Below are 13,205 nucleotides of genomic sequence, written 5' to 3' on the forward strand. Positions count from 1 at the left end.
GCAGGAAGTAGGGTATTACCTCCATCGAGAGGGCCCGAACCTGGGTAAACATCGTGTCCCCCGCCTCCTGTTACCATCCGCCTTAGACGCACAGTTCGGGACCCCCTACCCGAGATCCACCGGTTTTGACACCGATAGTCATGCTCTAGGATGACATCATAAATTTTTTTGAATATGAATGACAGTGGGAGAGGCTCCCACTGAATTTGTATTACTCACAAAGAACCAGTTACAACATTTGTTACATGTGGGTTTTTTGTGGCCCCCCGGCCATGTATCTTAGGATGCTACTTTAACAAAATTACAAGTATTGTATGTAAGTGTTTAGGAAAGGACGTAGTTCCTCCCTACAATTGTGAACCAACGAGGCCAAAAGCTCTTTGAATCGAGCCAACCATGAACCAAAAGAGTGTGGAATCCCTCTGAAGTGTACATTATTTCTCTCTTTCCACAGGCTCCATGTAGCCATTAAGAAGATGTCCATGAACAGTGGTCGCCGCCAATGCTCCCTGCCAGCATGCAGCAAAGTGAGCCTATTCCCAAGGCTTGGCCAAAGCATGCCAACCTTGTCCCACATTGTTGGCTAAACGGGCAGGTGAAGAAGATGTGATCAACCGTTTCCTCAGGAGGGTGCTGGCAGAGCATGCATGTGTAAGTGTTACCCGCCACGACAAAGTGTCTCCGTTTCAGCATGTTCCTAGTGTTTGGGCGATCAACCAACAACAGCCAACCAAACATTTTGAATTTAATCAGACTCTTAGCCTTCCATAGCCAACCAAAGGCATCATCAGCAATCGTTTCTCTGAAGTAGTGATCATAGTATCTCTTGCAGGAGAATGCCCCACCAAGGTTGCACTCCCAGGTATCGTTGCATTCCCTGTCAAGAAGCACATGCATCGATCCTTGTTGGATTTCTCTGACCTCCTCTCTAGCTTGTGTGGATAGCGGCAGGTAGAAGATCAAGCTCAGGTCTGTAGTTGTTAGAACATTGACAGCAAGCTCATCTTCGTTCAAGCAGAAAGAGAAAGCTCTGGGGAAGATCTCCATTAGGGGGGCATCACGGTCATCGAACCAGGCATCTTTCCATAATAGGGAGGAGGATCCGTTGCCCAAAGTGACTCTGGTGATCCCACCGAACACATCACTGAGCTGCATTACGTCGCGCCACCAAAAAGAGCCAACTGGTTCCATTGCATGCGGTATTCTCCTTGTGTAATAGGTATCCCAGATCATAGTCACCCAGGGGACATCTTGGTGGTTATAAAACTTAAACAGATGCTTTAGAAGGAGGGCCACATTCTGGGTTTTGATATCGATGATCCCAAGCTCACCTTTGCGTTTGGGCCTACAAACCAACTCCCAGGCTGCTAGGGAGTTATTTTTGACACCATCTTCAGAGTTCTTCGCCCAAAGACAGTATCTGCGCAGCTTATCAAGGTGCTCGATCACTTTTGGGTGAAGCTTAATCGTACACATGGAATAAATTAGCATCGATGTTACTGCTAAATTGACTAAAGTGAGTTTTGCCCCGGATGACATCAAAGATAGTGTCGTGGACATCTTTCTTTCCACTCCATGCACAAGTGGCATGAGCTCTAGCAGTGTTGGCCTGGTCGTGCCCATGGGGAGGCCGAGATATGTGAATGCCATTGAGCCAACCGAGCAGCAAAAGACATGCACCAATTCCAGTGCGCACTGCGGATCAAGGTTAATGGGAATGAGGGTGGATTTGTGGAAGTTGATCTTCAGACCAACCGATGCTGCATAGTCCTCTAGGATTGTTTTCATTCGGGCAACTTGATCAGGGCAGGCTGGCATCACTAGAATGGTGTCGTCCGTGTATTGCACCACCGGATAGTCACTGTCACGATTGCATGGGATGGGCAGTTCAATCAACCTACGAGCAAACGCGTCGTTGACCGTGGCTTGGAGAAAATCAGCAGCGAGGACAAAAATTAGTGGAGAGAGGGGGTCGCCTTGTCGCACCCCACATTTGCGCTGAAACTTTCTGCCAGGGACCCCATTAAGGAGGATAGAGGACACACCAGAGCCAAAGATTGTTTCCATCCAACCCAGCCACTTGTCATCAAACCACATGTGTCTCATGATCTCCATCATTGGGACATGCTCTATGGTGTCAAAGGCTTTAGTGAAGTCGAGTTTGAGCAGTATAATCTTGCGCGATGACCTCTGGCATTGGTGAATGTATTCAAATGACCATGCAAGATAGTCCTGGATGGTTCTTCCCTTAATGAAGCCGTACTGGTTCCTATGGATGATCTTCAAGATAACTTTCTACAAGCGATTGGCCAATATTTTTGTGACAATTTTTAGACAACAGTTCAGCAGGGTTATTGGCCTGTAATCGTTGGCAGTTTTAGGAGATGAGGTCTTTGGTATCAGGGTAATATATCCCTCGCTAATGCTGGTCATATCAAGGTTGCCCTCATGGAAATCTTGACACATCCTGTAAAAATACTCTTTAATAATCATCCAGCAACTCTTAAGAAAGCAACCGTTAAAACCATCAGGGCCCGGGGCCCGGTCGATCGGCATTTCTTTTATCACCGCATCAATCTCCTCCTTAGAAAAGGGTACTGACAATTCATCTGAACCAGGAATCCGTCTAATGATCCGGGAGAGGTTGAAGCACATGGTAGTAAGTTTGGAAGAGCCCAAGCATTCCTTATATGTTTTGTACAAAACCCCTTCTTTGTCGATGTGATCACTCACTACCATGTCCCCGTCCCATAAGTTAGCAATCGAGTTTTACCTAAACCTCTCAGTCGCGAGGGATTGAAAGAGTTTAGTATTTTCATCTGCGAATCTGAAATATCTGATAGTGCATCATTTCCTCCAATAGTCATTCTGATATTTCAGCAGCATATTCAGATGCAATTTCAAGATACGCCTAAATTTTTTTATTGTATAAAGAGTGCCCGTTTATCCTAAAGATTATCCAACTGAGCGAGAGCTTCGTTACTGTTTTGAATCATGATTTTCAGTTTGGAGATACCACGGCTCCAACGTTTAAGCTCATATCGCAGATTTTTCATCTTTTTGCAGATAAGTGCCGTGGAGTTGGGAGCATGGCATGGCTTGGACCAGGAGCATGCGACCACGTCTGAGAAGCCCTCATGATTGACACAGTAGTTTTCAAACCGGAAGAGCATGGACTTGGGGATTTTAGACTCAATGGTCACAACACATGGGATGTGATCAGAAACTGGTTTGCCAAGAGGTAAGACCATCGTGTTCGGGAAGGCAGTGGTCCAATTAGACGACGAGAAGAACCAGTCGAGCTGTTCAAGCAAGGGATCATCCTGCATGTTACTCCAAGTATACGATCGTCCCTTGACAGGGAGTTCCATCAGGGATTGTGCACGGATGAATTCATTGAATAGGAGCATATTAGCAACAACTCCGCCAGGTTTATTTCTATTAGCCGTGGAACGAATGAAGTTGAAGTCCCCCAATATCAACCAATTTGCATGGCTGGGTATATTGAGATCAAACAGCCAAGAACTAAAATCCACCCGACGCTGTCCAGAACAAGGGACATAAACATTGACTAAATTACAGGCCTCATTAGATTGCGTGGAAACAAAAGAAACACCCACAGCAAAGGAGTCAATAAACCACGGCGTGCCCACAAACAGAGCTGTTCCAAATTGTGATAATACCACCCGAAGCACCCATGGAAGGTGCAAACGCAAACTTATCAAAGCACTTAGGACAGAAATTTTTAATAAAAGCTAAATAAAACGATTCATGTTTAGTTTCCTGGATACATAGCACCGAACAACCGCTAGTATCAATCGCATTTCTAAGAGCCAAAAGTTTGCTTTCAGAGTTTATGCCTCTAACATTCCACGATAACACGTTCCAAGATTTATTCATGACTGTCAAGAGGATCAGTCTTCAGTATTAGAAGCCATCTGCTGGCCATCTAGCAGCTTCTTCGCAGATAAATCATCAGGAGCAATCCCGCAGCGGCCACCCACCTGTTGGATTTCCTCGATAGAGGTAGGAGGCGGGCAGGAAGCAGAGGCCACCTGTGCAGGAGTAGCCGCCATGGAAATGGCCTTAACAGAAGGCAGCACACGAGCTCTCACCCTTGATCTTGTCTACTTGATGTCATTGGCCTGGTTGACCTTGAAGCCATCGTACTTGTTTGACCTGGTGCTCCTTCTAACCGCAGTGGTGTCAAGGGGCACATTAGCATTACGCGAATTGGTGAACGCAAAGAGAGACGAAGAAGCAAGCATCTAGAGAGCAATCCCATGAACAGGTAGAGCAGCAGGAACTGACTGAGATTCGACAGGTTCAGAAATAAAATGTGTCGTGATGGCCTTAAGTCCAGGGGATCGGTCAGCCAAGATCCATTCCTCATCAACAACATTAGCTATGCCAGGTTCGTCCTCTTGCAGCAAGTTGTGAGGAATAATGTTGGCTCCCATCTGGAGGTGAGCACCAAAAAACATAGACATGAGGTCTGGCTCAGGCACCATACTGGACAGCCACACAGCTCGGACAGAGTTCAGGTGGTGCTGCATGACCCTGAAGGGGTTAAGTGGGAGCATGACAGTCTCCTGCTACACATCAGTAAGGGCCCGAGCGTACATGTGTTTGAGCATTTCTCCAATCCAAAGAAGAAATTCCTGGTCAAGAGCAACCATGAGATTAACTGAATCACCACCAGCTCTGAGAAATGCTGAACATGCCATAGGATTGCCAAGAACAAAACCATCTGCCAAAGCTTCAACCACCTCAATTTCCTCATCAGACACCCAGACATCAGACAAATTATCATGGATGTTATGCTCAGGATCAACTCCATCCACCAGAGACGGCCCATCATACTGAAAAACGGTTCTGAAGCTGAAACCTGAATAAGGTGGAGGAATAACTGGCCAGGCACGCCACCCATTTTCCTGAAGCTCTTCCTATGCATGTGTAGGGGCATTCCAAGCAGCTTCATTCAGCGCCTCCTGTGCAGCCATCTCATCGAGCCTGGCCTGTTGCATAACAGTGTAGAACGGGAGCTGATACCACTACAAAAAAATACACTTCCGTGATGATACGTGTTTGTCACAGTAGGTCGCTTTTTTGTCATGCATGTACATCCATGACAAATTTATGACAGAATCAACATAGTCATACATGTGCTGTCGTAGAAGTGTTCCATGACATTACCAAAATTATCATCACGGAAGTGTCCACTTCCATGACGATAAATCGCGGGTCATAGAAGTGCTTTCATCAAGGGTGACCGACACGTGGCATCCACCGTAACAGAACGCCGTTAAGCTATCGGGTCGGGTTTTGGATCTGATAACCCGTTAACAGCCCTGACCAATGGAGATTTTCCACGTGTAAAATCATCATTGGCTAGAGGAAACACGGGTCGGCTCATCGTCGGGACAGATGTCATCCACTCACTGGACAGAACGCGCCTATGATACGTTGACACGTGGCACGGCCCAACAAGTTTAAATGGGCCGGCCCAACTAAAGGCCCATAAGATTTTGCGGACCATAATGGGTCGGCCCGGCTAAAGGCCCATGAGATTTTGTGGACCATAATGGGCTGGCCCAGCTAAAGGCCCACAAGATTTCGCGGGCCATAATGGGCCGGCCCAGGTAAAGGCCCACAAGATTTTCATGTGCCATGATAGGCTGGCCCATGTAAAGGCCCACAAAATTCTTGCGGATCATAATGGGCCGGCCCAGCTAAAGGCCTACGAGATTTCGCCGACATTAATGGGTCGGCCCAGCTGTACGCCCACAAGATTTTGAGGACACTAGTAGGTCGTCCCGTTAACTGGCTACCATGTTTTGGGCCAAATGTCGGCCCATATTTGATCCGGTCTATTAATGGTCTACCACGCTCCGGGCCTAATAGTGGCCCATATGAGATCCGGCCCGTTAAAAGCCTACCACGTTCTCGGCCAAATTACGGCCTAGATCAGGTCCGGCCCTTTAAGAGGTTTTGGGCCTAATTATGGCCCATATCAGATTCGGCCCGTCAACTGGACACTATGCTTTTGGGCCCACTTGCTAAAGGCCCACTTAGTAATTCGGCCCGATATTAGTTTTGGCCTGTTAAGGGCCCATTTAACATTTCGGCCCTATATTAATTTCAGCCTGTTAAAAGTCCGTCATATAGTTGGGCCTAACTATGGCCCGGTTTGCATCTGGCCTGCTCGCAGCCGATATCTGATTGGGCCAAACAAGGACCGAGACAATTTTTTGGCCTGTTAAAAGCCCGTGATTTGATTCGCACAATCATGGGTTGGGGTTCATTTTGGGCTGCTGCCGGCCCGTGAGCTGATCGGCACGTTTCAGGCCCAACCAACATCGTGATTGCATGACGGCCCGATTATGTACCGTAATTTTATGGTTTGGCCGGTTTACTGCGAAGCCAGGATATATATACAGTAAAATAACTGCAGCATCGTGAATAAGAAAAAACCTATACTATACAATAAAGAAATTACGGCATATTACATCCACTAGGCATCAAAGTTCGCCACTATGATAATAAAGCACAAGCAGACAGCAGATTACATACACTAGGCATCAAAGATCGCCACCATTGCAAATAAACACACCGACAAAATAATATACAAAACTAACAGCACTTCAATAGAGTTCAAGAAAGGTTAGCCCTGCTGGGGAGCTGCAGCGCAAGCAGCTGAGCAAGATGATGAGACTGTGCTTGTTCAACACTTATATCTTCCTCACTCTGAAAGATAAACAAGCAGACAGATGACAGGTTTTGCACATAAAAGTATCAGTGCTAACAATTCATCACATATCTTACTGACGAATAAAGTGACACAGTTTAAATTTGCATTAACACAATATGGTATTGTTCAGGTCAAGACATGGCAGGAAATGACATTGTGAAGGAGTTGGCAGCTTCACGACACCACTGGATGACAGATCAAGAACTCATAAGTATCAATGGTTAGTGTGCTGTCAATTTATACCATTTCAGATTGGCAAATAAAGAGACGGTTTAAATAATGGTAGAATGATATGACATTGTTCATAGTTAAGACATTGCAGAATATGACATTGTGCTGTAGTGGGTAGGTTCACCACACCACTGGATTACGGATGACGAACAGAAGCATACATGCAGTGCAAAAGAAGATCACTTGCTCTGTATAGTTTAATTTACATGGTATGAAGAAGGAAGTTGGTTGTACAACTGAAAACTTAAATTGAGAAAGGACAAACTTTTGTTTATGAACTACATAATAAACTTTAAACAAGCAATTTGATGCAAACGCCAAAAATAAACAGCTATTGCAGTCATGCCTAACCAAATATATACAACAAAGATTGAAGGCTTGAGATGGACAAACTTACATTATTGGTGAAGACATGATCTATAAAGGCCTTGTCCATGATGATGAGGGGGCAATTCAAGAAGTTTACCACAGAATCTTCTTCAAAAGCATTGCATTTATTCTACATTTTGTTAAGAGTAAATATAGATGTGATAATATACGAAAAAATGGAGAATATTTAAGATAAGATGAAGAGTGATGCTACATAACCAAGTAGCTATAAATGTAAGTGCAGCGATACAGGAAAAAGGTACAGCCAAGAGCAATGCACAGCTAAACTTCTTCAGTGCCAACCTTATGGTAAGAGTAAATATAGATCTGATGTGTAGAAAATGGAGGGCAAAGGAAAATAAGCTGCAGAGTGATGGTACATGAATAACTACCAGTCATTATAAGTACACTGATAAAGGACAGCATGTACTTACAAGAACAATGCAGAGCTAAAAAACATTGGCATTAGATATAATCTACACTAATGTAACCATTCATACAGATCAGATAATTTGGAGCGAACAATTGATAAGCAAGCTATCATGCATACTGCTATCACATAATAAACCAGGTATGTATGCAAGTACAGTGATACAGGACAACAGGTACTAACAAGAGCAAAGCAGCGGGCAGCATATTTGCGATATCCTGTCATTCTTGTCAAACCGGAATTCTTCTTCGAGCAGATTTCCTGCAAAAAAGATCCGTAAGGCACATGTGGAAAAGTAGAAGTTCAAATTGTCATGTGATTTCATAGACAGTACCTCATCCTGGGAATGAGACCAGTGCATAAAAAGGTTTTTCCATTCAATGTCTTCTAAATTTAGCACATGAGACTTCACCGGAAATTCGTTTATAGACTTGCCATCAAAGTGTGATTTCCTCAGGTAACACCGATACTGCTGCAATGCTTCCTTGAAAAGCACAAACAAGCTTTGCTCGTCATGACTATCCAGATTGACCCTCGCCTAGTTACAACAATGTAATGTAAATCATTCATGTGTTCAATCAGAAGAAAATAGGAAAATAATAACCATGAATAATAGCACTTACACGTAAGTTGGACAGGAAGATGTGAAAATGGTGTTTGTCTTCACAATAATCTTCCCATGATGGGAATATATGCACGTAGTCCCTAACAACATTGAAAGCATTGTCTTTTGAACTGGGAATAAATGGAATGGGGTTCCAATCTGCAGGAATTGGCCGTCTCTGCGGTTGGGATAGGTCTTAGGCCAGTGGACTTGCTGTACTTTTTGCTGGAGTGGGATTTTTCTATGGTACAGCTAGTGCTATGGCAAATGAAATTGGTATACCTTTTGCTGGAGTGCAAGTCCTATGTGGTGGGGCTAGTGGTGTGGCCAGTGAAGTATGGGTACAGTCTGCTGGAGTCGGTCCTACGTTTTGTGTCACTGGTTGTTCAGCCAATATAAGTGGGGTGATGTTTGATTTCTCCGATACCACCACGTTTTTCAAGGACTTTGTTGGTGCTCCTTCAGGTTCAGCAATCACCCTCTTCCTTTTTGATGTCTGATGCACAAGAACAGCATTTGAGTGGAAAACATGGTGTGATGACAAATGGAATATGTATTGATAATGGATGGGCATGGCATCTCGACATATATGATGAGTAAACTAAGCAGATGGCGGTGCAACAAAGTAGAAGAAATGCAAGACAACATATGCAAGATACCCGCAATCAATAAAACATTGCCAAATTAGAACAGGCACCTTGATGGGTGAACAGGACAGGCCATCTGCCTTTGACTCCTCGAGGTTAGAATAGTCATTAGGATCATATTCTGAACAGGAATCAACAGGTGGGGAGCATATGAGTTTCATTGCATCCAGAATGGCACTCAATGCCTTGGTGCCAATTATGTAAGTCATTGCAGTGTTTAGCTTCAAGAGTGGACTGCTGCTAGTGTGACACAAAGTAGCTACACAGATCATAGAGTGGATATAACGGGAAAACCTTAAGCATCAGAGTAAAATCAGCAAAGTGGAACTTGCTGGAATATATGTGTTAGTATTGCCGGTACGGCTAGAAAGGCTTCGGATACCAGCTCTCTTCAAGTGAAGGTGCGGTACTGTTAATATCAATGTAACTCTCAAAGGCGACACAGCTCCCCGCATTTCCTTGCTATTCTTATAGGATTCAAGTGGGCAGGCCACTACAAATCCTATTCCTATGTTTACGAGATCCTACGAATCAAAGAGGCTCAAAGTGTCCATCACAACCGACCGTATAGACCTCTACACTGCAAATGTCCCTGCTCATCTTCAGTACAAGGAACATATTGTACTACTATCATACTCCCTCCGTTCCAAAATATAAGTCTTGGTAGAGATTTCCACTATGGATCACATACAAATGTATCCAGCTACATTTTAGAGTGTAGATTCACTCATTTTGCTCCATATGTAGTCCATGGTGGATTCTATACAATGACTTGTATTTAGGAACGGAGAGAGTACATATTAAAGAAGAACGGAAGAGGAACATGGTAAAGAAGAGCAAGCAGATTTTGGATAATAAAATGTTGGTTGCGTAGTGCCCACACATGATGAACCAGAGCGCATTAAGAATGCAACCCCTAGCTGTCTCTCGACCATTTCAGGCGGTTGGATGAAGATCCAATGTCTCCTAACCCTTCTTATTCCTCGTCTCTGATTCTTCCCATACAAAACACCGCACGGGCCGCCGGCCGGACCACCGGCCCCCACTGCCTATGTTCCTCCGCCACCCCCACCCCCACCCGCGTCGAGTTTTCTTTGTTCGACGAGGCCCCACAACCACCCGAGCCCCTTTGATCGCACCGGCGAACTCCAGCAAGCTATGAAAAATCAACTGAGCCAATTTTGAAATTTAGTCTACTGTGATTTAACTAGTGTGGAATATAAAAGGGGAAAACCATAAGCATTGCGAGTATGGTGTTGAGCGTGCCATGGCGGATCTGAAGGTGCAAACCGGACAAAGGCAACTTCGCAACCAAGACAAGAAATCAGAGTAAAGTAGTGGCGATCTATTTTCTTGCTGCGATAAATAAGTTGAGCAGATACGAAAGAGTACCGCCTCTGGTGCGGCGCCGTGTATGCATCTGCTGAGAATTTGACGATGCTGCGGTAGCGATGGCTGTCGGTAGCATGGAAGCAGATGTAAGAGGGTAGATGGTGGCGGCGGGGCGCGGTGGACGAGACGGTTGTAGGAGCGGCGCCGGCAAGGTTGACAACGGCGGGGATGAAGCGAGAGGACGGGATGCAAGGATCCCAGTCCGAAGCCGTGGATGAGAGAGGTCTATCTCTTGGAATGGACGGAGGCGGGGGGGTATCAGCTCAGGCATGGTGGAGGAAGACGGCGGTGGATGGGGTGGCGGACGGCGGCGGATGGAGGAGGGTGGGGTGGAAAGGGTGTTTTGGCGCCCACGGAGTACGAATGGGGAAAAGGGAGGTAGAGAGGAAGGGGGAACCATGTATTCAGGGCGCGCTTGTCTCAAATGCGAGGAAATTTACAAACTTAGCCCCCGTTTCAAATTTCTACTACATCACAGCAACACTAGTCGGTTGGGGATAGGACGGTAACCTCGCATACACCGAATATTTGCCGACGAGAGTTTGTTTTTGGCGCCCACCGTGTATGAATATGAATCGGGGAGGGAGTCGATTTCGGCCGAGGACACACTGTGTTTTGGCGCCCATCGTGCATGAATCCGGGTGAGAGGCGGTTACATCACATTTGGGTGAAAATACAAACCTACCCCTATCGAAACCTATAGAAATCCAACATATAGGCTTTGCATGGCAGGGATAGGCAGTAGTGATTTCCATCTCGCAGATTTTGGTTTCTGGCGGTTACTGCGACTTTCCCCGCTTCGTTCAAATTTTGTAGAGTGCACGTTTACCGTGCCAACTCAATTCGAATCCCGTTTGTATTCTATTTTTTCGGGTGGGATCCATTTTCAATTGGAATTACATTCTATATACAGCATTTTTTATATATACTTTCAAAAGCACAACACCATTTATACATAAATATGGTTTACAAATGGCATGATCTCAGATTCATAAGGTTGTATCCATCAATTTGGATTTTCAAATATTTGAAACCACTTTATGTTGAAATCCAATGTATGCATTCCTCGCTAATTGTCTCCAATTAATGTGCGTTTCATGCGGGTTTTTTTACTTCTCAAACATCTATAATGTGTTTCACACACGCAACATATAGTGTAATCCCGTTTAGACATTAATTGCATATAAACCATGCATTGTTTGTAATTGAAGAATCTATGGATCACCAATATTGATAAACTATATAACATTACACGTGTGCCCAAATTCAAATGAATATGCATGTTTGATACACCAATTTGCGTTATGATATTATCGATGTCGTGATCTCCAGTTTAAATATTTGAATCCTATTTAATCCAGATATTCGTCTCATATAGCTATCACTCATGCTTATATAGGACTATCTCTCTGGACCTATATGCGTTCATCGTCTCTCAGGTATCTCTCGTGCTACCTGTATGTCGACAATGAACTTTTATCTTCGTAACACACTGACGGTACTCTCTCCCTCAACCTTCATCACTCTATCTCTTTCTAAGTATATCTCGCTCCCTGCTATGTGTCTCTAACTATGATTCTCCATGTGGAATCTCTTTCTCTCACACAAACACAAAACTTTGTCTCCGGGGGTCTCATTTCTCTCTACTATTCCCATGTGTGCCACTCGCACATCCCTCATATAGAGATGTCTTTCGCTCCTTAGATATGAGAACCTACGACTCTTCCTCTTCAATATCTCTTTCTCACACACAAACACAAAATCTGTCTCCCAGGGTCTCATATTTCTCCATTGTTCTCTTGTATGTCGCTCACACACACCCTCTCTCCCTAGAGATATCTTGTGTTCCCTCGTATGTCTCTCTAGCTATCACTCTCGTTGTGAAATATCTTTCTCTCTCACAGACACAAAACTCCATCTCTATGGATCTCATTTCTCTCTGATATCTGTTTGTATGTGACTCACACGCACCCTCTCTCTATCTCTCTCACACCCACACACATAACCCAGCCTTCTGATCCACTCGACTCCTATCTCTAACGCACACTAGCTAGCATCTTTATCTTTCTATTTATCTGTTTCTCCATCAACCTTCTTTCTCGCCCTCACTCTTGATTCCTATCACACACACTACATATGTTTCTCTCTACATGCAGTCAAGTGCCCTCTCACACACATATATAACTTCACCCTTTGAACCACCTGACGGTCATCTCCAACACCCAAACTAGCGGATGTCCCTCTAGCTAGCATCTCCATCTCTTTATCTATCTGTAGTTTCTCCGTCAACATTTCTTTCTCGCACGGAGTCTTGCTTCCTATCACCCACACTATATATGTCTCTCCATACATATGCATTTATTGGTTGGTCTCTTTTGCACAATCGTTGCGCCTCACTCCCTCTGCTCGCCATAGATGCATGCTCCAGCCCACGCCACTATCTCTTAAAGACAAAAACACATGCTCAATTGTCGGGACTTCTTCCATGCATTCTCACATGCATGCATATTGTCATACCGATCCGTCTCTCCCATGTCGTTGATCTTATGACTTATGTCTTCTTTCTTTTATCTCGATCATGCGCGTGCGCACACACACACATCCCACGTATACATGTATACCTCTCACACATGCACGTTCAAGGTCTCTATGTCTCCATACGTAGTTAATTACCCTCAATCCTAACGCCACATCGAATCGTTCTCCTCTTTTGTGCACATAACTTCCGCCTGGATGGGTAAAACACACACTCACACTTAACAATCTCCTTCTAGCTACCCC

This window comes from Triticum dicoccoides, chromosome 2A (assembly GCF_002162155.2).
Source record: "Triticum dicoccoides isolate Atlit2015 ecotype Zavitan chromosome 2A, WEW_v2.0, whole genome shotgun sequence".
Classification (NCBI taxonomy): Eukaryota; Viridiplantae; Streptophyta; class Magnoliopsida; order Poales; family Poaceae; genus Triticum; species Triticum dicoccoides.